The 26,491-nt window shown below is 43.8% G+C and overlaps 1 non-coding gene and 9 pseudogenes across 1 annotated transcript; all 10 read left to right on the top strand.

Moving 5' to 3' along the window:
- Nucleotides 1–1,119: 1,119 nt before the first annotated feature.
- LOC120096054 (5S ribosomal RNA) lies at nucleotides 1,120–1,237 on the top strand (annotated as a pseudogene).
- A 2,325-nt stretch (nucleotides 1,238–3,562) lies between these two features.
- On the top strand, nucleotides 3,563–3,680 carry LOC120096053 (5S ribosomal RNA; annotated as a pseudogene).
- Nucleotides 3,681–6,086: 2,406 nt separating this feature from the next.
- Nucleotides 6,087–6,206, top strand: Rn5s (5S RNA). The gene has a single exon (NR_033176.2). It is a non-coding gene; the product is annotated as a 5S RNA (ribosomal RNA).
- A 2,319-nt stretch (nucleotides 6,207–8,525) lies between these two features.
- Nucleotides 8,526–8,643, top strand: LOC120096052 (5S ribosomal RNA; annotated as a pseudogene).
- Nucleotides 8,644–10,971: 2,328 nt separating this feature from the next.
- Nucleotides 10,972–11,089, top strand: LOC134481383 (5S ribosomal RNA; annotated as a pseudogene).
- A 2,365-nt stretch (nucleotides 11,090–13,454) lies between these two features.
- LOC134481382 (5S ribosomal RNA) lies at nucleotides 13,455–13,572 on the top strand (annotated as a pseudogene).
- A 2,299-nt stretch (nucleotides 13,573–15,871) lies between these two features.
- LOC134481381 (5S ribosomal RNA) lies at nucleotides 15,872–15,989 on the top strand (annotated as a pseudogene).
- A 2,367-nt stretch (nucleotides 15,990–18,356) lies between these two features.
- On the top strand, nucleotides 18,357–18,474 carry LOC134481380 (5S ribosomal RNA; annotated as a pseudogene).
- A 2,338-nt stretch (nucleotides 18,475–20,812) lies between these two features.
- Nucleotides 20,813–20,930, top strand: LOC134481379 (5S ribosomal RNA; annotated as a pseudogene).
- A 2,343-nt stretch (nucleotides 20,931–23,273) lies between these two features.
- Nucleotides 23,274–23,391, top strand: LOC134481417 (5S ribosomal RNA; annotated as a pseudogene).
- Nucleotides 23,392–26,491: the final 3,100 nt, after the last annotated feature.

Below are 26,491 nucleotides of genomic sequence, written 5' to 3'. Positions count from 1 at the left end.
GATCTGGATCTTGGGTTTTGAATTACTAGTGTGGATCAAAGAGCATCCTGATGAAAATCAAGTCTGATATGCTAGTTTTGAAAGCATTGGCAGTAGTTGGGAGATTTTTGGTTTTCGTTCTGCGTCAAAAGGCACTGACTCCTTTGAGCGAGTGAGAGCTCTCTGTAGTTGCTTCCTGTAACAGTAGAGTACTTGACACCATGTTGTATTTCCTCGGCTTGAAGAACAGCTTTTCTTAAACACTGGGGAGATTTTACAGTCATGACTCAAGTCAGAACTTATTTTTAACTGGGACACAGAAGGACCATTCTGGTTTGTGTGTGTGTGTGTGTGTGTGTGTGTGTGTGTGTGTGTGTGTGCGCGCGTTTGTTTGTATGCAGTGTATGCATAAAACACTTACATAACCTGTCTGTTTTAGCTTGCTTTTAATACTCAAAAGAGCTGAACGTGAAAACACAGGTTGATGAGAGGCCATCAGCCTGACCATTTTCCTGATACCATAACCTTTCGGATTAAGCAGAGTCTGTAATGTATTGGATAGTTTAAAAGCAAGCCCATCAGAATTGATGTATTATCAAATAAATACAGTAGTTTATTTTTATACCAACTCCACCTTCAGAAAACGGAATTAAACGAAGTAGTAGCTTGATTTAACAACAAGACTTGGCCTAGTGTGGTGGTGTGCACCTTTAATGCCAGAACTCTAGAGGCAGGTGGAGCTGTGATTTAAGAGGCCAGCTGATCTACAGAGGCAGGTCCGAGTCAGCTGTTCTGTGTAAAGGTTCCTCTGGTTGAACCATTCCTTTGTAGGAAGTTAAAATCTGTACTAAAAGGTTATGATTCATGGAATCTGTTTGATGTGGAAGTAGAATCATGGTTAGAGCTGATGTTGGCCATTAAGTCCTGCTGTGGTTTAGTCCCTGGAAGCTCTGGTTGGTTGGTGTTGTTGTTCATATGGGGTCTCAAGTCCCTTCAAGCTCTTTTAGTCCTTTCTCTGATTTCTTCAACTGGGGTCCTGCGCTCAGTTCACTGGTTTGTTGCTCGCATTCACCTATGTATCTGCCGTATTCTGGCTGTGTCAATGAATAGTTTTATATTCCTTAAAAAAATGTCAGAAGAGCCTACAGCCATACCACCCGGAACGTGCCCGATCTCGTCTGATCTCGGAAGCTAAGCAGGGTCGGGCATGCTTAGTACGTGGATGGGAGACCACCTGGGATACCGGGTGCTGTAGGCTTTTGGGGGTTGGGGATTTAACTCAGTGGTAGAGTTCTTGCCAGGCAATCAAAATCAGGAGCTCAGGAGCTCAGGAGCTCAGGAGCTCAGGAGCTCAGGAGCTCAGGAGCTCAGGAGCTCAGGAGCTCAGGAGCTCAGGAGATTTCAGGACAGCAGGGATACACAGTGAGACCATGTGCGTAACAAACCAACAGAAACCAAAACAACAAAGCAACCTTAAAAAACCCATCCCAAACCAAACCAAACCACACCAACAAACAGAAATAGACTTTACAACTTTTTTAAAAAAGATGTATTTCTTATATATAAGTACACTGTAGCTGTCTTCAGACACACCAGAAGAGGGCATCAGATCTCACTACAGATGGCTGTGAGACACCATGTCGTTGCTGGGATTTGAACTCAGAACCTCTGGAAGAGCAGTCAGTGCTCTTAACCACTAAGCCATCCTTCCAGCCCGACTTTACAACTTTTATTTTGCCTTTTTTTTTCCTTCCCCAGAGCTAAGGATCGAACCCAGGGCCTTGTGCTTGCTAGGCATGTGCCCTACGACTGAGTTAAATCCCCAACCCTAAAAATAGACTTTAAAAATGTCAGAGGAACCCCTCCTCTAGGATGTGCCTGAGCTGAAGCACATAGGCGGGAGACTCTGCAGAATCCGCGGCCCTGAGCATCTGAGCGCGCTTCAAGTCTCCGATTAAATTTTAAAAATGGCCTCCAATAAAACTACATTGCAAAAATTGGGAAAAAAAAAAAAACAGAATGGAAAGAGTAAAAGAGTTGAAGATGCTGAGCCTGAAGAATTTGTGGTAGAAAAAGTACTGAACCATTGTGTAGTGAACTATTTCGTGAAGTGGAAGGGGTTTACAGATGCCGATAATACTTGGGTACCAGGAGAAAATTTAGATTGTCCAGAATTAATTGAAGCACTTCTTCATTCTCGAAAAGCTGGTAAAGAAAACGATTGTCCAAAAAGGAAATCTTTATCTGATAGTGAATCCGATGAGAGCAAATCGAAGAAGAGAGATGCTGCTGACAAGCAAAGGAGGCGAATATGAAGTGGCCTCAGATTGTCATCGCCTTCTATGAGGAGTGGCTGATTTGGCATTCTTGTACCGAAATGAAGTACAATAATTGTTTGCATATATAAATACACAATATTATATATATATATGTATATAAAATATACATATATATATATATGAATGATCTGGATCTTGGGTTTTGAATTACTAGTGTGGATCAAAGAGCATCCTGATGAAAATCAAGTCTGATATGCTAGTTTTGAAAGCATTGGCAGTAGTTGGGAGATTTTTGGTTTTCGTTCTGCGTCAAAAGGCACTGACTCCTTTGAGCGAGTGAGAGCTCTCTGTAGTTGCTTCCTGTAACAGTAGAGTACTTGACACCATGTTGTATTTCCTCGGCTTGAAGAACAGCTTTTCTTAAACACTGGGGAGATTTTACAGTCATGACTCAAGTCAGAACTTATTTTTAACTGGGACACAGAAGGACCATTCTGGTTTGTGTGTGTGTGTGTGTGTGTGTGTGTGTGTGTGTGTGTGTGCGTGCGCGTTTGTTTGTATGCAGTGTATGCATAAAACACTTACATAACCTGTCTGTTTTAGCTTGATTTTAATACTCAAAAGAGCTGAACGTGAAAACACAGGTTGATGAGAGGCCATCAGCCTGACCATTTTCCTGATACCATAACCTTTCGGATTAAGCAGAGTCTGTAATGTATTGGATAGTTTAAAAGCAAGCCCATCAGAATTGATGTATTATCAAATAAATACAGTAGTTTATTTTTATACCAACTCCACCTTCAGAAAACGGAATTAAACGAAGTAGTAGCTTGATTTAACAACAAGACTTGGCCTAGTGTGGTGGTGTGCACCTTTAATGCCAGAACTCTAGAGGCAGGTGGAGCTGTGATTTAAGAGGCCAGCTGATCTACAGAGGCAGGTCCGAGTCAGCTGTTCTGTGTAAAGGTTCCTCTGGTTGAACCATTCCTTTGTAGGAAGTTAAAATCTGTACTAAAAGGTTATGATTCATGGAATCTGTTTGATGTGGAAGTAGAATCATGGTTAGAGCTGATGTTGGCCATTAAGTCCTGCTGTGGTTTAGTCCCTGGAAGCTCTGGTTGGTTGGTGTTGTTGTTCATATGGGGTCTCAAGTCCCTTCAAGCTCTTTTAGTCCTTTCTCTGATTTCTTCAACTGGGGTCCTGCGCTCAGTTCACTGGTTTGTTGCTCGCATTCACCTATGTATCTGCCGTATTCTGGCTGTGTCAATGAATAGTTTTATATTCCTTAAAAAAATGTCAGAAGAGCCTACAGCCATACCACCCGGAACGTGCCCGATCTCGTCTGATCTCGGAAGCTAAGCAGGGTCGGGCATGCTTAGTACGTGGATGGGAGACCACCTGGGATACCGGGTGCTGTAGGCTTTTGGGGGTTGGGGATTTAACTCAGTGGTAGAGCTCTTGCCAGGCAATCAAAATCAGGAGCTCAGGAGCTCAGGAGCTCAGGAGCTCAGGAGCTCAGGAGCTCAGGAGCTCAGGAGCTCAGGAGCTCAGGAGCTCAGGAGCTCAGGAGCTCAGGAGCTCAGGAGCTCAGGAGCTCAGGAGCTCAGGAGCTCAGGAGCTCAGGAGATTTCAGGACAGCAGGGATACACAGTGAGACCATGTGCGTAACAAACCAACAGAAACCAAAACAACAAAGCAACCTTAAAAAACCCATCCCTAACCAAACCAAACCACACCAACAAACAGAAATAGACTTTACAACTTTTTTAAAAAAGATGTATTTCTTATATATAAGTACACTGTAGCTGTCTTCAGACACACCAGAAGAGGGCATCAGATCTCACTACAGATGGCTGTGAGACACCATGTCGTTGCTGGGATTTGAACTCAGAACCTCTGGAAGAGCAGTCAGTGCTCTTAACCACTAAGCCATCCTTCCAGCCCGACTTTACAACTTTTATTTTGCCTTTTTTTTTCCTTCCCCAGAGCTAAGGATCGAACCCAGGGCCTTGTGCTTGCTAGGCATGTGCCCTACGACTGAGTTAAATCCCCAACCCTAAAAATAGACTTTAAAAATGTCAGAGGAACCCCTCCTCTAGGATGTGCCTGAGCTGAAGCACATAGGCGGGAGACTCTGCAGAATCCGCGGCCCTGAGCATCTGAGCGCGCTTCAAGTCTCCGATTAAATTTTAAAAATGGCCTCCAATAAAACTACATTGCAAAAATTGGGAAAAAAAAAACAGAATGGAAAGAGTAAAAGAGTTGAAGGGGCTGAGCCTGAAGAATTTGTGGTAGAAAAAGTACTGAACCATTGTGTAGTGAACTATTTCGTGAAGTGGAAGGGGTTTACAGATGCCGATAATACTTGGGTACCAGGAGAAAATTTAGATTGTCCAGAATTAATTGAAGCACTTCTTCATTCTCGAAAAGCTGGTAAAGAAAACGATTGTCCAAAAAGGAAATCTTTATCTGATAGTGAATCCGATGAGAGCAAATCGAAGAAGAGAGATGCTGCTGACAAGCAAAGGAGGCGAATATGAAGTGGCCTCAGATTGTCATCGCCTTCTATGAGGAGTGGCTGATTTGGCATTCTTGTACCGAAATGAAGTACAATAATTGTTTGCATATATAAATACACAATATTATATAAATACACAATATTATATATATATATATGTATATAAAATATACATATATATATATATATATGAATGATCTGGATCTTGGGTTTTGAATTACTAGTGTGGATCAAAGAGCATCCTGATGAAAATCACGTCTGATATGCTAGTTTTGAAAGCATTGGCAGTAGTTGGGAGATTTTTGGTTTTCGTTCTGCGTCAAAAGGCACTGACTCCTTTGAGCGAGTGAGAGCTCTCTGTAGTTGCTTCCTGTAACAGTAGAGTACTTGACACCATGTTGTATTTCCTCGGCTTGAAGAACAGCTTTTCTTAAACACTGGGGAGATTTTACAGTCATGACTCAAGTCAGAACTTATTTTTAACTGGGACACAGAAGGACCATTCTGGTTTGTGTGTGTGTGTGTGTGTGTGTGTGTGTGTGTGTGTGTGCGCGCGTTTGTTTGTATGCAGTGTATGCATAAAACACTTATATAACCTGTCTGTTTTAGCTTGCTTTTAATACTCAAAAGAGCTGAACGTGAAAACACAGGTTGATGAGAGGCCATCAGCCTGACCATTTTCCTGATACCATAACCTTTCGGATTAAGCAGAGTCTGTAATGTATTGGATAGTTTAAAAGCAAGCCCATCAGAATTGATGTATTATCAAATAAATACAGTAGTTTATTTTCATACCAACTCCACCTTCAGAAAACGGAATTAAACGAAGTAGTAGCTTGATTTAACAACAAGACTTGGCCTAGTGTGGTGGTGTGCACCTTTAATGCCAGAACTCTAGAGGCAGTTGGAGCTGTGATTTAAGAGGCCAGCTGATCTACAGAGGCTGGTCCGAGTCAGCTGTTCTGTGTAAAGGTGCCTCTGGTTGAACCATTCCTTTGTAGGAAGTTAAAATCTGTACTAAAAGGTTATGATTCATGGAATCTGTTTGATGTGGAAGTAGAATCATGGTTAGAGCTGATGTTGGCCATTAAGTCCTGCTGTGGTTTAGTCCCTGGAAGCTCTGGTTGGTTGGTGTTGTTGTTCATATGGGGTCTCAAGTCCCTTCAAGCTCTTTTAGTCCTTTCTCTGATTTCTTCAACTGGGGTCCTGCGCTCAGTTCACTGGTTTGTTGCTCGCATTCACCTATGTATCTGCCGTATTCTGGCTGTGTCAATGAATAGTTTTATATTCCTTAAAAAAATGTCAGAAGAGCCTACAGCCATACCACCCGGAACGCGCCCGATCTCGTCTGATCTCGGAAGCTAAGCAGGGTCGGGCATGCTTAGTACGTGGATGGGAGACCACCTGGGATACCGGGTGCTGTAGGCTTTTGGGGGTTGGGGATTTAACTCAGTGGTAGAGCTCTTGCCAGGCAATCAAAATCGCTCAGGAGCTCAGGAGCTCAGGAGCTCAGGAGCTCAGGAGCTCAGGAGCTCAGGAGCTCAGGAGCTCAGGAGCTCAGGAGATTTCAGGACAGCAGGGATACACAGTGAGACCATGTGCGTAACAAACCAACAGAAACCAAAACTACAAAGCAACCTTAAAAAACCCATCCCAAACCAAACCAAACCACACCAACAAACAGAAATAGACTTTACAACTTTTTTAAAAAAGATGTATTTCTTATATATAAGTACACTGTAGCTGTCTTCAGACACACCAGAAGAGGGCATCAGATCTCACTACAGATGGCTGTGAGACACCATGTCGTTGCTGGGATTTGAACTCAGAACCTCTGGAAGAGCAGTCAGTGCTCTTAACCACTAAGCCATCCTTCCAGCCCGACTTTACAACTTTTATTTTGCCTTTTTTTTTCCTTCCCCAGAGCTAAGGATCGAACCCAGGGCCTTGTGCTTGCTAGGCATGTGCCCTACGACTGAGTTAAATCCCCAACCCTAAAAATAGACTTTAAAAATGTCAGAGGAACCCCTCCTCTAGGATGTGCCTGAGCTGAAGCACATAGGCGGGAGACTCTGCAGAATCCGCGGCCCTGAGCATCTGAGCGCGCTTCAAGTCTCCGATTAAATTTTAAAAATGGCCTCCAATAAAACTACATTGCAAAAATTGGGAAAAAATAAAAAACAGAATGGAAAGAGTAAAAGAGTTGAAGATGCTGAGCCTGAAGAATTTGTGGTAGAAAAAGTACTGAACCATTGTGTAGTGAACTATTTCGTGAAGTGGAAGGGGTTTACAGATGCCGATAATACTTGGGTACCAGGAGAAAATTTAGATTGTCCAGAATTAATTGAAGCACTTCTTCATTCTCGAAAAGCTGGTAAAGAAAACGATTGTCCAAAAAGGAAATCTTTATCTGATAGTTAATCCGATGAGAGCAAATCGAAGAAGAGAGATGCTGCTGACAAGCAAAGGAGGCGAATATGAAGTGGCCTCAGATTGTCATCGCCTTCTATGAGGAGTGGCTGATTTGGCATTCTTGTACCGAAATGAAGTACAATAATTGTTTGCATATATAAATACACAATATTATATATATATATGTATATAAAATATACATATATATATATATGAATGATCTGGATCTTGGGTTTTGAATTACTAGTGTGGATCAAAGAGCATCCTGATGAAAATCACGTCTGATATGCTAGTTTTGAAAGCATTGGCAGTAGTTGGGAGATTTTTGGTTTTCGTTCTGCGTCAAAAGGCACTGACTCCTTTGAGCGAGTGAGAGCTCTCTGTAGTTGCTTCCTGTAACAGTAGAGTACTTGACACCATGTTGTATTTCCTCGGCTTGAAGAACAGCTTTTCTTAAACACTGGGGAGATTTTACAGTCATGACTCAAGTCAGAACTTATTTTTAACTGGGACACAGAAGGACCATTCTGGTTTGTGTGTGTGTGTGTGTGTGTGTGTGTGTGTGTGTGTGTGTGCGCGCGCGTTTGTTTGTATGCAGTGTATGCATAAAACACTTACATAACCTGTCTGTTTTAGCTTGCTTTTAATACTCAAAAGAGCTGAACGTGAAAACACAGGTTGATGAGAGGCCATCAGCCTGACCATTTTCCTGATACCATAACCTTTCGGATTAAGCAGAGTCTGTAATGTATTGGATAGTTTAAAAGCAAGCCCATCAGAATTGATGTATTATCAAATAAATACAGTAGTTTATTTTTATACCAACTCCACCTTCAGAAAACGGAATTAAACGAAGTAGTAGCTTGATTTAACAACAAGACTTGGCCTAGTGTGGTGGTGTGCACCTTTAATGCCAGAACTCTAGAGGCAGGTGGAGCTGTGATTTAAGAGGCCAGCTGATCTACAGAGGCAGGTCCGAGTCAGCTGTTCTGTGTAAAGGTTCCTCTGGTTGAACCATTCCTTTGTAGGAAGTTAAAATCTGTACTAAAAGGTTATGATTCATGGAATCTGTTTGATGTGGAAGTAGAATCATGGTTAGAGCTGATGTTGGCCATTAAGTCCTGCTGTGGTTTAGTCCCTGGAAGCTCTGGTTGGTTGGTGTTGTTGTTCATATGGGGTCTCAAGTCCCTTCAAGCTCTTTTAGTCCTTTCTCTGATTTCTTCAACTGGGGTCCTGCGCTCAGTTCACTGGTTTGTTGCTCGCATTCACCTATGTATCTGCCGTATTCTGGCTGTGTCAATGAATAGTTTTATATTCCTTAAAAAAATGTCAGAAGAGCCTACAGCCATACCACCCGGAACGTGCCCGATCTCGTCTGATCTCGGAAGCTAAGCAGGGTCGGGCATGCTTAGTACGTGGATGGGAGACCACCTGGGATACCGGGTGCTGTAGGCTTTTGGGGGTTGGGGATTTAACTCAGTGGTAGAGTTCTTGCCAGGCAATCAAAATCAGGAGCTCAGGAGCTCAGGAGCTCAGGAGCTCAGGAGCTCAGGAGCTCAGGAGCTCAGGAGCTCAGGAGCTCAGGAGCTCAGGAGATTTCAGGACAGCAGGGATACACAGTGAGACCATGTGCGTAACAAACCAACAGAAACCAAAACAACAAAGCAACCTTAAAAAACCCATCCCAAACCAAACCAAACCACACCAACAAACAGAAATAGACTTTACAACTTTTTTAAAAAAGATGTATTTCTTATATATAAGTACACTGTAGCTGTCTTCAGACACACCAGAAGAGGGCATCAGATCTCACTACAGATGGCTGTGAGACACCATGTCGTTGCTGGGATTTGAACTCAGAACCTCTGGAAGAGCAGTCAGTGCTCTTAACCACTAAGCCATCCTTCCAGCCCGACTTTACAACTTTTATTTTGCCTTTTTTTTTCCTTCCCCAGAGCTAAGGATCGAACCCAGGGCCTTGTGCTTGCTAGGCATGTGCCCTACGACTGAGTTAAATCCCCAACCCTAAAAATAGACTTTAAAAATGTCAGAGGAACCCCTCCTCTAGGATGTGCCTGAGCTGAAGCACATAGGCGGGAGACTCTGCAGAATCCGCGGCCCTGAGCATCTGAGCGCGCTTCAAGTCTCCGATTAAATTTTAAAAATGGCCTCCAATAAAACTACATTGCAAAAATTGGGAAAAAAAAAAAACAGAATGGAAAGAGTAAAAGAGTTGAAGATGCTGAGCCTGAAGAATTTGTGGTAGAAAAAGTACTGAACCATTGTGTAGTGAACTATTTCGTGAAGTGGAAGGGGTTTACAGATGCCGATAATACTTGGGTACCAGGAGAAAATTTAGATTGTCCAGAATTAATTGAAGCACTTCTTCATTCTCGAAAAGCTGGTAAAGAAAACGATTGTCCAAAAAGGAAATCTTTATCTGATAGTGAATCCGATGAGAGCAAATCGAAGAAGAGAGATGCTGCTGACAAGCAAAGGAGGCGAATATGAAGTGGCCTCAGATTGTCATCGCCTTCTATGAGGAGTGGCTGATTTGGCATTCTTGTACCGAAATGAAGTACAATAATTGTTTGCATATATAAATACACAATATTATATATATATATGTATATAAAATATACATATATATATATATATATGAATGATCTGGATCTTGGGTTTTGAATTACTAGTGTGGATCAAAGAGCATCCTGATGAAAATCAAGTCTGATATGCTAGTTTTGAAAGCATTGGCAGTAGTTGGGAGATTTTTGGTTTTCGTTCTGCGTCAAAAGGCACTGACTCCTTTGAGCGAGTGAGAGCTCTCTGTAGTTGCTTCCTGTAACAGTAGAGTACTTGACACCATGTTGTATTTCCTCGGCTTGAAGAACAGCTTTTCTTAAACACTGGGGAGATTTTACAGTCATGACTCAAGTCAGAACTTATTTTTAACTGGGACACAGAAGGACCATTCTGGTTTGTGTATGTGTGTGTGTGTGTGTGTGTGTGTGTGTGTGTGTGTGTGTGCGTTTGTTTGTATGCAGTGTATGCATAAAACACTTACATAACCTGTCTGTTTTAGCTTGCTTTTAATACTCAAAAGAGCTGAACGTGAAAACACAGGTTGATGAGAGGCCATCAGCCTGAACATTTTCCTGAAACCATAACCTTTCGGGTTAAGCAGAGTCTGTAATGTATTGGATAGTTTAAAAGCAAGCCCATCAGAATTGATGTATTATCAAATAAATACAGTAGTTTATTTTCATACCAACTCCACCTTCAGAAAACGGAATTAAACAAAGTAGTAGCTTGATTTAACAACAAGACTTGGCCTAGTGTGGTGGTGTGCACCTTTAATGCCAGAACTCTAGAGGCAGGTGGAGCTGTGATTTAAGAGGCCAGCTGATCTACAGAGGCAGGTCCGAGTCAGCTGTTCTGTGTAAAGGTTCCTCTGGTTGAACCATTCCTTTGTAGGAAGTTAAAATCTGTACTAAAAGGTTATGATTCATGGAATCTGTTAGATGTGGAAGTAGAATCATGGTTAGAGCTGATGTTGGCCATTAAGTCCTGCTGTGGTTTAGTCCCTGGAAGCTCTGGTTGGTTGGTGTTGTTGTTCATATGGGGTCTCAAGTCCCTTCAAGCTCTTTTAGTCCTTTCTCTGATTTCTTCAACTGGGGTCCTGCGCTCAGTTCACTGGTTTGTTGCTCGCATTCACCTATGTATTTGCCGTATTCTGGCTGTGTCAATGAATAGTTTTATATTCCTTAAAAAAATGTCAGAAGAGCCTACAGCCATACCACCCGGAACGCGCCCGATCTCGTCTGATCTCGGAAGCTAAGCAGGGTCGGGCATGCTTAGTACGTGGATGGGAGACCACCTGGGATACCGGGTGCTGTAGGCTTTTGGGGGTTGGGGATTTAACTCAGTGGTAGAGCTCTTGCCAGGCAATCAAAATCGCTCAGGAGCTCAGGAGCTCAGGAGCTCAGGAGCTCAGGAGCTCAGGAGCTCAGGAGCTCAGGAGCTCAGGAGCTCAGGAGCTCAGGAGCTCAGGAGCTCAGGAGCTCAGGAGCTCAGGAGATTTCAGGACAGCAGGGATACACAGTGAGACCATGTGCGTAACAAACCAACAGAAACCAAAACTACAAAGCAACCTTAAAAAACCCATCCCAAACCAAACCAAACCACACCAACAAACAGAAATAGACTTTACAACTTTTTTAAAAAAGATGTATTTCTTATATATAAGTACACTGTAGCTGTCTTCAGACACACCAGAAGAGGGCATCAGATCTCACTACAGATGGCTGTGAGACACCATGTCGTTGCTGGGATTTGAACTCAGAACCTCTGGAAGAGCAGTCAGTGCTCTTAACCACTAAGCCATCCTTCCAGCCCGACTTTACAACTTTTATTTTGCCTTTTTTTTTCCTTCCCCAGAGCTAAGGATCGAACCCAGGGCCTTGTGCTTGCTAGGCATGTGCCCTACAACTGAGTTAAATCCCCAACCCTAAAAATAGACTTTAAAAATGTCAGAGGAACCCCTCCTCTAGGATGTGCCTGAGCTGAAGCACATAGGCGGGAGACTCTGCAGAATCCGCGGCCCTGAGCATCTGAGCGCGCTTCAAGTCTCCGATTAAATTTTAAAAATGGCCTCCAATAAAACTACATTGCAAAAATTGGGAAAAAATAAAAAACAGAATGGAAAGAGTAAAAGAGTTGAAGATGCTGAGCCTGAAGAATTTGTGGTAGAAAAAGTACTGAACCATTGTGTAGTGAACTATTTCGTGAAGTGGAAGGGGTTTACAGATGCCGATAATACTTGGGTACCAGGAGAAAATTTAGATTGTCCAGAATTAATTGAAGCACTTCTTCATTCTCGAAAAGCTGGTAAAGAAAACGATTGTCCAAAAAGGAAATCTTTATCTGATAGTTAATCCGATGAGAGCAAATCGAAGAAGAGAGATGCTGCTGACAAGCAAAGGAGGCGAATATGAAGTGGCCTCAGATTGTCATCGCCTTCTATGAGGAGTGGCTGATTTGGCATTCTTGTACCGAAATGAAGTACAATAATTGTTTGCATATATAAATACACAATATTATATATATATATGTATATAAAATATACATATATATATATATATGAATGATCTGGATCTTGGGTTTTGAATTACTAGTGTGGATCAAAGAGCATCCTGATGAAAATCACGTCTGATATGCTAGTTTTGAAAGCATTGGCAGTAGTTGGGAGATTTTTGGTTTTCGTTCTGCGTCAAAAGGCACTGACTCCTTTGAGCGAGTGAGAGCTCTCTGTAGTTGCTTCCTGTAACAGTAGAGTACTTGACACCATGTTGTATTTCCTCGGCTTGAAGAACAGCTTTTCTTAAACACTGGGGAGATTTTACAGTCATGACTCAAGTCAGAACTTATTTTTAACTGGGACACAGAAGGACCATTCTGGTTTGTGTATGTGTGTGTGTGTGTGTGTGTGTGTGTGTGTGTGTGTGTGTGTGCGTTTGTTTGTATGCAGTGTATGCATAAAACACTTACATAACCTGTCTGTTTTAGCTTGCTTTTAATACTCAAAAGAGCTGAACGTGAAAACACAGGTTGATGAGAGGCCATCAGCCTGAACATTTTCCTGAAACCATAACCTTTCGGGTTAAGCAGAGTCTGTAATGTATTGGATAGTTTAAAAGCAAGCCCATCAGAATTGATGTATTATCAAATAAATACAGTAGTTTATTTTCATACCAACTCCACCTTCAGAAAACGGAATTAAACAAAGTAGTAGCTTGATTTAACAACAAGACTTGGCCTAGTGTGGTGGTGTGCACCTTTAATGCCAGAACTCTAGAGGCAGGTGGAGCTGTGATTTAAGAGGCCAGCTGATCTACAGAGGCAGGTCCGAGTCAGCTGTTCTGTGTAAAGGTTCCTCTGGTTGAACCATTCCTTTGTAGGAAGTTAAAATCTGTACTAAAAGGTTATGATTCATGGAATCTGTTAGATGTGGAAGTAGAATCATGGTTAGAGCTGATGTTGGCCATTAAGTCCTGCTGTGGTTTAGTCCCTGGAAGCTCTGGTTGGTTGGTGTTGTTGTTCATATGGGGTCTCAAGTCCCTTCAAGCTCTTTTAGTCCTTTCTCTGATTTCTTCAACTGGGGTCCTGCGCTCAGTTCACTGGTTTGTTGCTCGCATTCACCTATGTATCTGCCGTATTCTGGCTGTGTCAATGAATAGTTTTATATTCCTTAAAAAAATGTCAGAAGAGCCTACAGCCATACCACCCGGAACGCGCCCGATCTCGTCTGATCTCGGAAGCTAAGCAGGGTCGGGCATGCTTAGTACGTGGATGGGAGACCACCTGGGATACCGGGTGCTGTAGGCTTTTGGGGGTTGGGGATTTAACTCAGTGGTAGAGCTCTTGCCAGGCAATCAAAATCGCTCAGGAGCTCAGGAGCTCAGGAGCTCAGGAGCTCAGGAGCTCAGGAGCTCAGGAGATTTCAGGACAGCAGGGATACACAGTGAGACCATGTGCGTAACAAACCAACAGAAACCAAAACTACAAAGCAACCTTAAAAAACCCATCCCAAACCAAACCAAACCACACCAACAAACAGAAATAGACTTTACAACTTTTTTAAAAAAGATGTATTTCTTATATATAAGTACACTGTAGCTGTCTTCAGACACACCAGAAGAGGGCATCAGATCTCACTACAGATGGCTGTGAGACACCATGTCGTTGCTGGGATTTGAACTCAGAACCTCTGGAAGAGCAGTCAGTGCTCTTAACCACTAAGCCATCCTTCCAGCCCGACTTTACAACTTTTATTTTGCCTTTTTTTTTCCTTCCCCAGAGCTAAGGATCGAACCCAGGGCCTTGTGCTTGCTAGGCATGTGCCCTACAACTGAGTTAAATCCCCAACCCTAAAAATAGACTTTAAAAATGTCAGAGGAACCCCTCCTCTAGGATGTGCCTGAGCTGAAGCACATAGGCGGGAGACTCTGCAGAATCCGCGGCCCTGAGCATCTGAGCGCGCTTCAAGTCTCCGATTAAATTTTAAAAATGGCCTCCAATAAAACTACATTGCAAAAATTGGGAAAAAATAAAAAACAGAATGGAAAGAGTAAAAGAGTTGAAGATGCTGAGCCTGAAGAATTTGTGGTAGAAAAAGTACTGAACCATTGTGTAGTGAACTATTTCGTGAAGTGGAAGGGGTTTACAGATGCCGATAATACTTGGGTACCAGGAGAAAATTTAGATTGTCCAGAATTAATTGAAGCACTTCTTCATTCTCGAAAAGCTGGTAAAGAAAACGATTGTCCAAAAAGGAAATCTTTATCTGATAGTTAATCCGATGAGAGCAAATCGAAGAAGAGAGATGCTGCTGACAAGCAAAGGAGGCGAATATGAAGTGGCCTCAGATTGTCATCGCCTTCTATGAGGAGTGGCTGATTTGGCATTCTTGTACCGAAATGAAGTACAATAATTGTTTGCATATATAAATACACAATATTATATATATATATGTATATAAAATATACATATATATATATATATGAATGATCTGGATCTTGGGTTTTGAATTACTAGTGTGGATCAAAGAGCATCCTGATGAAAATCACGTCTGATATGCTAGTTTTGAAAGCATTGGCAGTAGTTGGGAGATTTTTGGTTTTCGTTCTGCGTCAAAAGGCACTGACTCCTTTGAGCGAGTGAGAGCTCTCTGTAGTTGCTTCCTGTAACAGTAGAGTACTTGACACCATGTTGTATTTCCTCGGCTTGAAGAACAGCTTTTCTTAAACACTGGGGAGATTTTACAGTCATGACTCAAGTCAGAACTTATTTTTAACTGGGACACAGAAGGACCATTCTGGTTTGTGTATGTGTGTGTGTGTGTGTGTGTGTGTGTGTGTGTGTGTGTGTGCGTTTGTTTGTATGCAGTGTATGCATAAAACACTTACATAACCTGTCTGTTTTAGCTTGCTTTTAATACTCAAAAGAGCTGAACGTGAAAACACAGGTTGATGAGAGGCCATCAGCCTGAACATTTTCCTGAAACCATAACCTTTCGGGTTAAGCAGAGTCTGTAATGTATTGGATAGTTTAAAAGCAAGCCCATCAGAATTGATGTATTATCAAATAAATACAGTAGTTTATTTTCATACCAACTCCACCTTCAGAAAACGGAATTAAACAAAGTAGTAGCTTGATTTAACAACAAGACTTGGCCTAGTGTGGTGGTGTGCACCTTTAATGCCAGAACTCTAGAGGCAGGTGGAGCTGTGATTTAAGAGGCCAGCTGATCTACAGAGGCAGGTCCGAGTCAGCTGTTCTGTGTAAAGGTTCCTCTGGTTGAACCATTCCTTTGTAGGAAGTTAAAATCTGTACTAAAAGGTTATGATTCATGGAATCTGTTAGATGTGGAAGTAGAATCATGGTTAGAGCTGATGTTGGCCATTAAGTCCTGCTGTGGTTTAGTCCCTGGAAGCTCTGGTTGGTTGGTGTTGTTGTTCATATGGGGTCTCAAGTCCCTTCAAGCTCTTTTAGTCCTTTCTCTGATTTCTTCAACTGGGGTCCTGCGCTCAGTTCACTGGTTTGTTGCTCGCATTCACCTATGTATCTGCCGTATTCTGGCTGTGTCAATGAATAGTTTTATATTCCTTAAAAAAATGTCAGAAGAGCCTACAGCCATACCACCCGGAACGCGCCCGATCTCGTCTGATCTCGGAAGCTAAGCAGGGTCGGGCATGCTTAGTACGTGGATGGGAGACCACCTGGGATACCGGGTGCTGTAGGCTTTTGGGGGTTGGGGATTTAACTCAGTGGTAGAGCTCTTGCCAGGCAATCAAAATCGCTCAGGAGCTCAGGAGCTCAGGAGCTCAGGAGCTCAGGAGCTCAGGAGCTCAGGAGCTCAGGAGCTCAGGAGCTCAGGAGCTCAGGAGCTCAGGAGCTCAGGAGCTCAGGAGCTCAGGAGCTCAGGAGCTCAGGAGATTTCAGGACAGCAGGGATACACAGTGAGACCATGTGCGTAACAAACCAACAGAAACCAAAACTACAAAGCAACCTTAAAAAACCCATCCCAAACCAAACCAAACCACACCAACAAACAGAAATAGACTTTACAACTTTTTTAAAAAAGATGTATTTCTTATATATAAGTACACTGTAGCTGTCTTCAGACACACCAGAAGAGGGCATCAGATCTCACTACAGATGGCTGTGAGACACCATGTCGTTGCTGGGATTTGAACTCAGAACCTCTGGAAGAGCAGTCAGTGCTCTTAACCACTAAGCCATCCTTCCAGCCCGACTTTACAACTTTTATTTTGCCTTTTTTTTTCCTTCCCCAGAGCTAAGGATCGAACCCAGGGCCTTGTGCTTGCTAGGCATGTGCCCTACAACTGAGTTAAATCCCCAACCCTAAAAATAGACTTTAAAAATGTCAGAGGAACCCCTCCTCTAGGATGTGCCTGAGCTGAAGCACATAGGCGGGAGACTCTGCAGAATCCGCGGCCCTGAGCATCTGAGCGCGCTTCAAGTCTCCGATTAAATTTTAAAAATGGCCTCCAATAAAACTACATTGCAAAAATTGGGAAAAAATAAAAAACAGAATGGAAAGAGTAAAAGAGTTGAAGATGCTGAGCCTGAAGAATTTGTGGTAGAAAAAGTACTGAACCATTGTGTAGTGAACTATTTCGTGAAGTGGAAGGGGTTTACAGATGCCGATAATACTTGGGTACCAGGAGAAAATTTAGATTGTCCAGAATTAATTGAAGCACTTCTTCATTCTCGAAAAGCTGGTAAAGAAAACGATTGTCCAAAAAGGAAATCTTTATCTGATAGTTAATCCGATGAGAGCAAATCGAAGAAGAGAGATGCTGCTGACAAGCAAAGGAGGCGAATATGAAGTGGCCTCAGATTGTCATCGCCTTCTATGAGGAGTGGCTGATTTGGCATTCTTGTACCGAAATGAAGTACAATAATTGTTTGCATATATAAATACACAATATTATATATATATATGTATATAAAATATACATATATATATATATATGAATGATCTGGATCTTGGGTTTTGAATTACTAGTGTGGATCAAAGAGCATCCTGATGAAAATCACGTCTGATATGCTAGTTTTGAAAGCATTGGCAGTAGTTGGGAGATTTTTGGTTTTCGTTCTGCGTCAAAAGGCACTGACTCCTTTGAGCGAGTGAGAGCTCTCTGTAGTTGCTTCCTGTAACAGTAGAGTACTTGACACCATGTTGTATTTCCTCGGCTTGAAGAACAGCTTTTCTTAAACACTGGGGAGATTTTACAGTCATGACTCAAGTCAGAACTTATTTTTAACTGGGACACAGAAGGACCATTCTGGTTTGTGTGTGTGTGTGTGTGTGTGTGTGTGTGTGCGCGCGTTTGTTTGTATGCAGTGTATGCATAAAACACTTATATAACCTGTCTGTTTTAGCTTGCTTTTAATACTCAAAAGAGCTGAACGTGAAAACACAGGTTGATGAGAGGCCATCAGCCTGACCATTTTCCTGATACCATAACCTTTCGGATTAAGCAGAGTCTGTAATGTATTGGATAGTTTAAAAGCAAGCCCATCAGAATTGATGTATTATCAAATAAATACAGTAGTTTATTTTCATACCAACTCCACCTTCAGAAAACGGAATTAAACGAAGTAGTAGCTTGATTTAACAACAAGACTTGGCCTAGTGTGGTGGTGTGCACCTTTAATGCCAGAACTCTAGAGGCAGGTGGAGCTGTGATTTAAGAGGCCAGCTGATCTACAGAGGCTGGTCCGAGTCAGCTGTTCTGTGTAAAGGTGCCTCTGGTTGAACCATTCCTTTGTAGGAAGTTAAAATCTGTACTAAAAGGTTATGATTCATGGAATCTGTTTGATGTGGAAGTAGAATCATGGTTAGAGCTGATGTTGGCCATTAAGTCCTGCTGTGGTTTAGTCCCTGGAAGCTCTGGTTGGTTGGTGTTGTTGTTCATATGGGGTCTCAAGTCCCTTCAAGCTCTTTTAGTCCTTTCTCTGATTTCTTCAACTGGGGTCCTGCGCTCAGTTCACTGGTTTGTTGCTCGCATTCACCTATGTATCTGCCGTATTCTGGCTGTGTCAATGAATAGTTTTATATTCCTTAAAAAAATGTCAGAAGAGCCTACAGCCATACCACCCGGAACGCGCCCGATCTCGTCTGATCTCGGAAGCTAAGCAGGGTCGGGCATGCTTAGTACGTGGATGGGAGACCACCTGGGATACCGGGTGCTGTAGGCTTTTGGGGGTTGGGGATTTAACTCAGTGGTAGAGCTCTTGCCAGGCAATCAAAATCGCTCAGGAGCTCAGGAGCTCAGGAGCTCAGGAGCTCAGGAGCTCAGGAGCTCAGGAGCTCAGGAGCTCAGGAGCTCAGGAGCTCAGGAGCTCAGGAGCTCAGGAGATTTCAGGACAGCAGGGATACACAGTGAGACCATGTGCGTAACAAACCAACAGAAACCAAAACTACAAAGCAACCTTAAAAAACCCATCCCAAACCAAACCAAACCACACCAACAAACAGAAATAGACTTTACAACTTTTTTAAAAAAGATGTATTTCTTATATATAAGTACACTGTAGCTGTCTTCAGACACACCAGAAGAGGGCATCAGATCTCACTACAGATGGCTGTGAGACACCATGTCGTTGCTGGGATTTGAACTCAGAACCTCTGGAAGAGCAGTCAGTGCTCTTAACCACTAAGCCATCCTTCCAGCCCGACTTTACAACTTTTATTTTGCCTTTTTTTTTCCTTCCCCAGAGCTAAGGATCGAACCCAGGGCCTTGTGCTTGCTAGGCATGTGCCCTACGACTGAGTTAAATCCCCAACCCTAAAAATAGACTTTAAAAATGTCAGAGGAACCCCTCCTCTAGGATGTGCCTGAGCTGAAGCACATAGGCGGGAGACTCTGCAGAATCCGCGGCCCTGAGCATCTGAGCGCGCTTCAAGTCTCCGATTAAATTTTAAAAATGGCCTCCAATAAAACTACATTGCAAAAATTGGGAAAAAAAAAACAGAATGGAAAGAGTAAAAGAGTTGAAGATGCTGAGCCTGAAGAATTTGTGGTAGAAAAAGTACTGAACCATTGTGTAGTGAACTATTTCGTGAAGTGGAAGGGGTTTACAGATGCCGATAATACTTGGGTACCAGGAGAAAATTTAGATTGTCCAGAATTAATTGAAGCACTTCTTCATTCTCGAAAAGCTGGTAAAGAAAACGATTGTCCAAAAAGGAAATCTTTATCTGATAGTGAATCCGATGAGAGCAAATCGAAGAAGAGAGATGCTGCTGACAAGCAAAGGAGGCGAATATGAAGTGGCCTCAGATTGTCATCGCCTTCTATGAGGAGTGGCTGATTTGGCATTCTTGTACCGAAATGAAGTACAATAATTGTTTGCATATATAAATACACAATATTATATATATATATGTATATAAAATATACATATATATATATATATGAATGATCTGGATCTTGGGTTTTGAATTACTAGTGTGGATCAAAGAGCATCCTGATGAAAATCAAGTCTGATATGCTAGTTTTGAAAGCATTGGCAGTAGTTGGGAGATTTTTGGTTTTCGTTCTGCGTCAAAAGGCACTGACTCCTTTGAGCGAGTGAGAGCTCTCTGTAGTTGCTTCCTGTAACAGTAGAGTACTTGACACCATGTTGTATTTCCTCGGCTTGAAGAACAGCTTTTCTTAAACACTGGGGAGATTTTACAGTCATGACTCAAGTCAGAACTTATTTTTAACTGGGACACAGAAGGACCATTCTGGTTTGTGTGTGTGTGTGTGTGTGTGTGTGTGTGTGTGTGTGCGCGCGTTTGTTTGTATGCAGTGTATGCATAAAACACTTATATAACCTGTCTGTTTTAGCTTGCTTTTAATACTCAAAAGAGCTGAACGTGAAAACACAGGTTGATGAGAGGCCATCAGCCTGACCATTTTCCTGATACCATAACCTTTCGGATTAAGCAGAGTCTGTAATGTATTGGATAGTTTAAAAGCAAGCCCATCAGAATTGATGTATTATCAAATAAATACAGTAGTTTATTTTCATACCAACTCCACCTTCAGAAAACGGAATTAAACGAAGTAGTAGCTTGATTTAACAACAAGACTTGGCCTAGTGTGGTGGTGTGCACCTTTAATGCCAGAACTCTAGAGGCAGGTGGAGCTGTGATTTAAGAGGCCAGCTGATCTACAGAGGCTGGTCCGAGTCAGCTGTTCTGTGTAAAGGTGCCTCTGGTTGAACCATTCCTTTGTAGGAAGTTAAAATCTGTACTAAAAGGTTATGATTCATGGAATCTGTTTGATGTGGAAGTAGAATCATGGTTAGAGCTGATGTTGGCCATTAAGTCCTGCTGTGGTTTAGTCCCTGGAAGCTCTGGTTGGTTGGTGTTGTTGTTCATATGGGGTCTCAAGTCCCTTCAAGCTCTTTTAGTCCTTTCTCTGATTTCTTCAACTGGGGTCCTGCGCTCAGTTCACTGGTTTGTTGCTCGCATTCACCTATGTATCTGCCGTATTCTGGCTGTGTCAATGAATAGTTTTATATTCCTTAAAAAAATGTCAGAAGAGCCTACAGCCATACCACCCGGAACGCGCCCGATCTCGTCTGATCTCGGAAGCTAAGCAGGGTCGGGCATGCTTAGTACGTGGATGGGAGACCACCTGGGATACCGGGTGCTGTAGGCTTTTGGGGGTTGGGGATTTAACTCAGTGGTAGAGCTCTTGCCAGGCAATCAAAATCGCTCAGGAGCTCAGGAGCTCAGGAGCTCAGGAGCTCAGGAGCTCAGGAGCTCAGGAGCTCAGGAGCTCAGGAGCTCAGGAGCTCAGGAGCTCAGGAGCTCAGGAGATTTCAGGACAGCAGGGATACACAGTGAGACCATGTGCGTAACAAACCAACAGAAACCAAAACTACAAAGCAACCTTAAAAAACCCATCCCAAACCAAACCAAACCACACCAACAAACAGAAATAGACTTTACAACTTTTTTAAAAAAGATGTATTTCTTATATATAAGTACACTGTAGCTGTCTTCAGACACACCAGAAGAGGGCATCAGATCTCACTACAGATGGCTGTGAGACACCATGTCGTTGCTGGGATTTGAACTCAGAACCTCTGGAAGAGCAGTCAGTGCTCTTAACCACTAAGCCATCCTTCCAGCCCGACTTTACAACTTTTATTTTGCCTTTTTTTTTCCTTCCCCAGAGCTAAGGATCGAACCCAGGGCCTTGTGCTTGCTAGGCATGTGCCCTACGACTGAGTTAAATCCCCAACCCTAAAAATAGACTTTAAAAATGTCAGAGGAACCCCTCCTCTAGGATGTGCCTGAGCTGAAGCACATAGGCGGGAGACTCTGCAGAATCCGCGGCCCTGAGCATCTGAGCGCGCTTCAAGTCTCCGATTAAATTTTAAAAATGGCCTCCAATAAAACTACATTGCAAAAATTGGGAAAAAAAAAACAGAATGGAAAGAGTAAAAGAGTTGAAGATGCTGAGCCTGAAGAATTTGTGGTAGAAAAAGTACTGAACCATTGTGTAGTGAACTATTTCGTGAAGTGGAAGGGGTTTACAGATGCCGATAATACTTGGGTACCAGGAGAAAATTTAGATTGTCCAGAATTAATTGAAGCACTTCTTCATTCTCGAAAAGCTGGTAAAGAAAACGATTGTCCAAAAAGGAAATCTTTATCTGATAGTGAATCCGATGAGAGCAAATCGAAGAAGAGAGATGCTGCTGACAAGCAAAGGAGGCGAATATGAAGTGGCCTCAGATTGTCATCGCCTTCTATGAGGAGTGGCTGATTTGGCATTCTTGTACCGAAATGAAGTACAATAATTGTTTGCATATATAAATACACAATATTATATATATATATGTATATAAAATATACATATATATATATATATGAATGATCTGGATCTTGGGTTTTGAATTACTAGTGTGGATCAAAGAGCATCCTGATGAAAATCAAGTCTGATATGCTAGTTTTGAAAGCATTGGCAGTAGTTGGGAGATTTTTGGTTTTCGTTCTGCGTCAAAAGGCACTGACTCCTTTGAGCGAGTGAGAGCTCTCTGTAGTTGCTTCCTGTAACAGTAGAGTACTTGACACCATGTTGTATTTCCTCGGCTTGAAGAACAGCTTTTCTTAAACACTGGGGAGATTTTACAGTCATGACTCAAGTCAGAACTTATTTTTAACTGGGACACAGAAGGACCATTCTGGTTTGTGTGTGTGTGTGTGTGTGTGTGTGTGTGTGTGTGTGTGCGCGCGCGCGTTTGTTTGTATGCAGTGTATGCATAAAACACTTACATAACCTGTCTGTTTTAGCTTGCTTTTAATACTCAAAAGAGCTGAACGTGAAAACACAGGTTGATGAGAGGCCATCAGCCTGACCATTTTCCTGAAACCATAACCTTTCGGATTAAGCAGAGTCTGTAATGTATTGGATAGTTTAAAAGCAAGCCCATCAGAATTGATGTATTATCAAATAAATACAGTAGTTTATTTTCATACCAACTCCACCTTCAGAAAACGGAATTAAACAAAGTAGTAGCTTGATTTAACAACAAGACTTGGCCTAGTGTGGTGGTGTGCACCTTTAATGCCAGAACTCTAGAGGCAGGTGGAGCTGTGATTTAAGAGGCCAGCTGATCTACAGAGGCAGGTCCGAGTCAGCTGTTCTGTGTAAAGGTTCCTCTGGTTGAACCATTCCTTTGTAGGAAGTTAAAATCTGTACTAAAAGGTTATGATTCATGGAATCTGTTAGATGTGGAAGTAGAATCATGGTTAGAGCTGATGTTGGCCATTAAGTCCTGCTGTGGTTTAGTCCCTGGAAGCTCTGGTTGGTTGGTGTTGTTGTTCATATGGGGTCTCAAGTCCCTTCAAGCTCTTTTAGTCCTTTCTCTGATTTCTTCAACTGGGGTCCTGCGCTCAGTTCACTGGTTTGTTGCTCGCATTCACCTATGTATCTGCCGTATTCTGGCTGTGTCATGAATAGTTTTATATTCCTTAAAAAAATGTCAGAAGAGCCTACAGCCATACCACCCGGAACGTGCCCGATCTCGTCTGATCTCGGAAGCTAAGCAGGGTCGGGCATGCTTAGTACGTGGATGGGAGACGACCTGGGATACCGGGTGCTGTAGGCTTTTGGGGGTTGGGGATTTAACTCAGTGGTAGAGCTCTTGCCAGGCAATCAAAATCAGGAGCTCAGGAGCTCAGGAGCTCAGGAGCTCAGGAGCTCAGGAGCTCAGGAGCTCAGGAGCTCAGGAGCTCAGGAGCTCAGGAGCTCAGGAGCTCAGGAGCTCAGGAGCTCAGGAGCTCAGGAGCTCAGGAGCTCAGGAGCTCAGGAGCTCAGGAGCTCAGGAGCTCAGGAGCTCAGGAGCTCAGGAGCTCAGGAGCTCAGGAGCTCAGGAGCTCAGGAGCTCAGGAGCTCAGGAGCTCAGGAGCTCAGGAGCTCAGGAGCTCAGGAGCTCAGGAGCTCAGGAGCTCAGGAGCTCAGGAGCTCAGGAGCTCAGGAGCTCAGGAGCTCAGGAGCTCAGGAGCTCAGGAGCTCAGGAGCTCAGGAGCTCAGGAGCTCAGGAGCTCAGGAGCTCAGGAGCTCAGGAGCTCAGGAGCTCAGGAGCTCAGGAGCTCAGGAGCTCAGGAGCTCAGGAGCTCAGGAGCTCAGGAGCTCAGGAGCTCAGGAGCTCAGGAGCTCAGGAGCTCAGGAGCTCAGGAGCTCAGGAGCTCAGGAGCTCAGGAGCTCAGGAGCTCAGGAGCTCAGGAGCTCAGGAGCTCAGGAGCTCAGGAGCTCAGGAGCTCAGGAGCTCAGGAGCTCAGGAGCTCAGGAGCTCAGGAGCTCAGGAGCTCAGGAGCTCAGGAGCTCAGGAGCTCAGGAGCTCAGGAGCTCAGGAGCTCAGGAGCTCAGGAGCTCAGGAGCTCAGGAGCTCAGGAGCTCAGGAGCTCAGGAGCTCAGGAGCTCAGGAGCTCAGGAGCTCAGGAGCTCAGGAGCTCAGGAGCTCAGGAGCTCAGGAGCTCAGGAGCTCAGGAGCTCAGGAGCTCAGGAGCTCAGGAGCTCAGGAGCTCAGGAGCTCAGGAGCTCAGGAGCTCAGGAGCTCAGGAGCTCAGGAGCTCAGGAGCTCAGGAGCTCAGGAGCTCAGGAGCTCAGGAGCTCAGGAGCTCAGGAGCTCAGGAGCTCAGGAGCTCAGGAGCTCAGGAGCTCAGGAGCTCAGGAGCTCAGGAGCTCAGGAGCTCAGGAGCTCAGGAGCTCAGGAGCTCAGGAGCTCAGGAGCTCAGGAGCTCAGGAGCTCAGGAGCTCAGGAGCTCAGGAGCTCAGGAGCTCAGGAGCTCAGGAGCTCAGGAGCTCAGGAGCTCAGGAGCTCAGGAGCTCAGGAGCTCAGGAGCTCAGGAGCTCAGGAGCTCAGGAGCTCAGGAGCTCAGGAGCTCAGGAGCTCAGGAGCTCAGGAGCTCAGGAGCTCAGGAGCTCAGGAGCTCAGGAGCTCAGGAGCTCAGGAGCTCAGGAGCTCAGGAGCTCAGGAGCTCAGGAGCTCAGGAGCTCAGGAGCTCAGGAGCTCAGGAGCTCAGGAGCTCAGGAGCTCAGGAGCTCAGGAGCTCAGGAGCTCAGGAGCTCAGGAGCTCAGGAGCTCAGGAGCTCAGGAGCTCAGGAGCTCAGGAGCTCAGGAGCTCAGGAGCTCAGGAGCTCAGGAGCTCAGGAGCTCAGGAGCTCAGGAGCTCAGGAGCTCAGGAGCTCAGGAGCTCAGGAGCTCAGGAGCTCAGGAGCTCAGGAGCTCAGGAGCTCAGGAGCTCAGGAGCTCAGGAGCTCAGGAGCTCAGGAGCTCAGGAGCTCAGGAGCTCAGGAGCTCAGGAGCTCAGGAGCTCAGGAGCTCAGGAGCTCAGGAGCTCAGGAGCTCAGGAGCTCAGGAGCTCAGGAGCTCAGGAGCTCAGGAGCTCAGGAGCTCAGGAGCTCAGGAGCTCAGGAGCTCAGGAGCTCAGGAGCTCAGGAGCTCAGGAGCTCAGGAGCCAGTGATTTCAGGACAGCAGGGATACACAGTGAGACCATGTGCGTAACAAACCAACAGAAACCAAAACAACAAAGCAACCTTAAAAAACCCATCCCTAACCAAACCAAACCAACAAACAGAAATAGACTTTACAACTTTTTTTAAAAAGATGTATTTCTTATATATAAGTACACTGTAGCTGTCTTCAGACACACCAGAAGAGGGCATTAGATGGCACTACAGATGGCTGTGAGACACCATGTCGTTGCTGGGATTTGAACTCAGAACCTCTGGAAGAGCAGTCAGTGCTCTTAACCACTAAGCCATCCTTCCAGCCCGACTTTACAACTTTTATTTTGTCTTTTTTTTTCCTTCCCCAGAGCTTAGGATCGATCCCAGGACCTTGTGCTTGCTAGGCATGTGCTCTACGACTGAGTTAAATCCCCAACCCTAAAAATAGACTTTAAAAATGTCAGAGGAACCCCTCCTCTAGGATGTGGCTGAGCTGAAGCACACAGGCGGGAGACTCTGAGGAATCCGTGGCCCTGAGCATCTGAGCGCGCTTCAAGTCTCCGATTAAATTTTAAAAATGGCCTCCAATAAAACTGCATTGCAAAAAATGGGAGAAAAAAAAAACAGAATGGAAAGAGTAAAAGAGTTGAAGGGGCTGAGCCTGAAGAATTTGTGGTAGAAAAAGTACTGAACCATTGTGTAGTGAACTATTTCGTGAAGTGGAAGGGGTTTACAGATGCCGATAATACTTGGGTACCAGGAGAAAATTTAGATTGTCCAGAATTAATTGAAGCACTTCTTCATTCTCGAAAAGCTGGGAAAGAAAACGATTGTCCAAAAAGGAAATCTTTATCTGATAGTGAATCCGATGAGAGCAAATCGAAAGAGAGATGCTGCTGATAAGCAAAGGAGGCGAATATGAAGTGGCCTCAGATTGTCATCGCCTTCTATGAGGAGTGGCTGATTTGGCATTCTTGTACCGAAAGGAAGTACAATAATTGTTTGCATATATAAATACACAATATTATATATATATATATGTATATATACATATATATATGAATGATCTGGATCTTGGGTTTTGAATTACTAGTGTGGATCAAATAGCATCCTGATGAAAATCACGTCTGATATGCTAGTTTTGAAAGCATTGGCCGTAGTTGGGAGATTTTTCGTTTTCGTTCTGCGTCAAAAGGCACTGACTCCTTTGAGCGAGTGAGAGCTCTCTGTAGTTGCTTCCTGTAACAGTAGAGTA

Source organism: Rattus norvegicus, chromosome 12, assembly GCF_036323735.1.
Source record: "Rattus norvegicus strain BN/NHsdMcwi chromosome 12, GRCr8, whole genome shotgun sequence".
Classification (NCBI taxonomy): Eukaryota; Metazoa; Chordata; class Mammalia; order Rodentia; family Muridae; genus Rattus; species Rattus norvegicus.
Note: the sequence above shows the minus strand (reverse complement) of the source record. Positions and strands in the feature narration are given on the sequence as shown.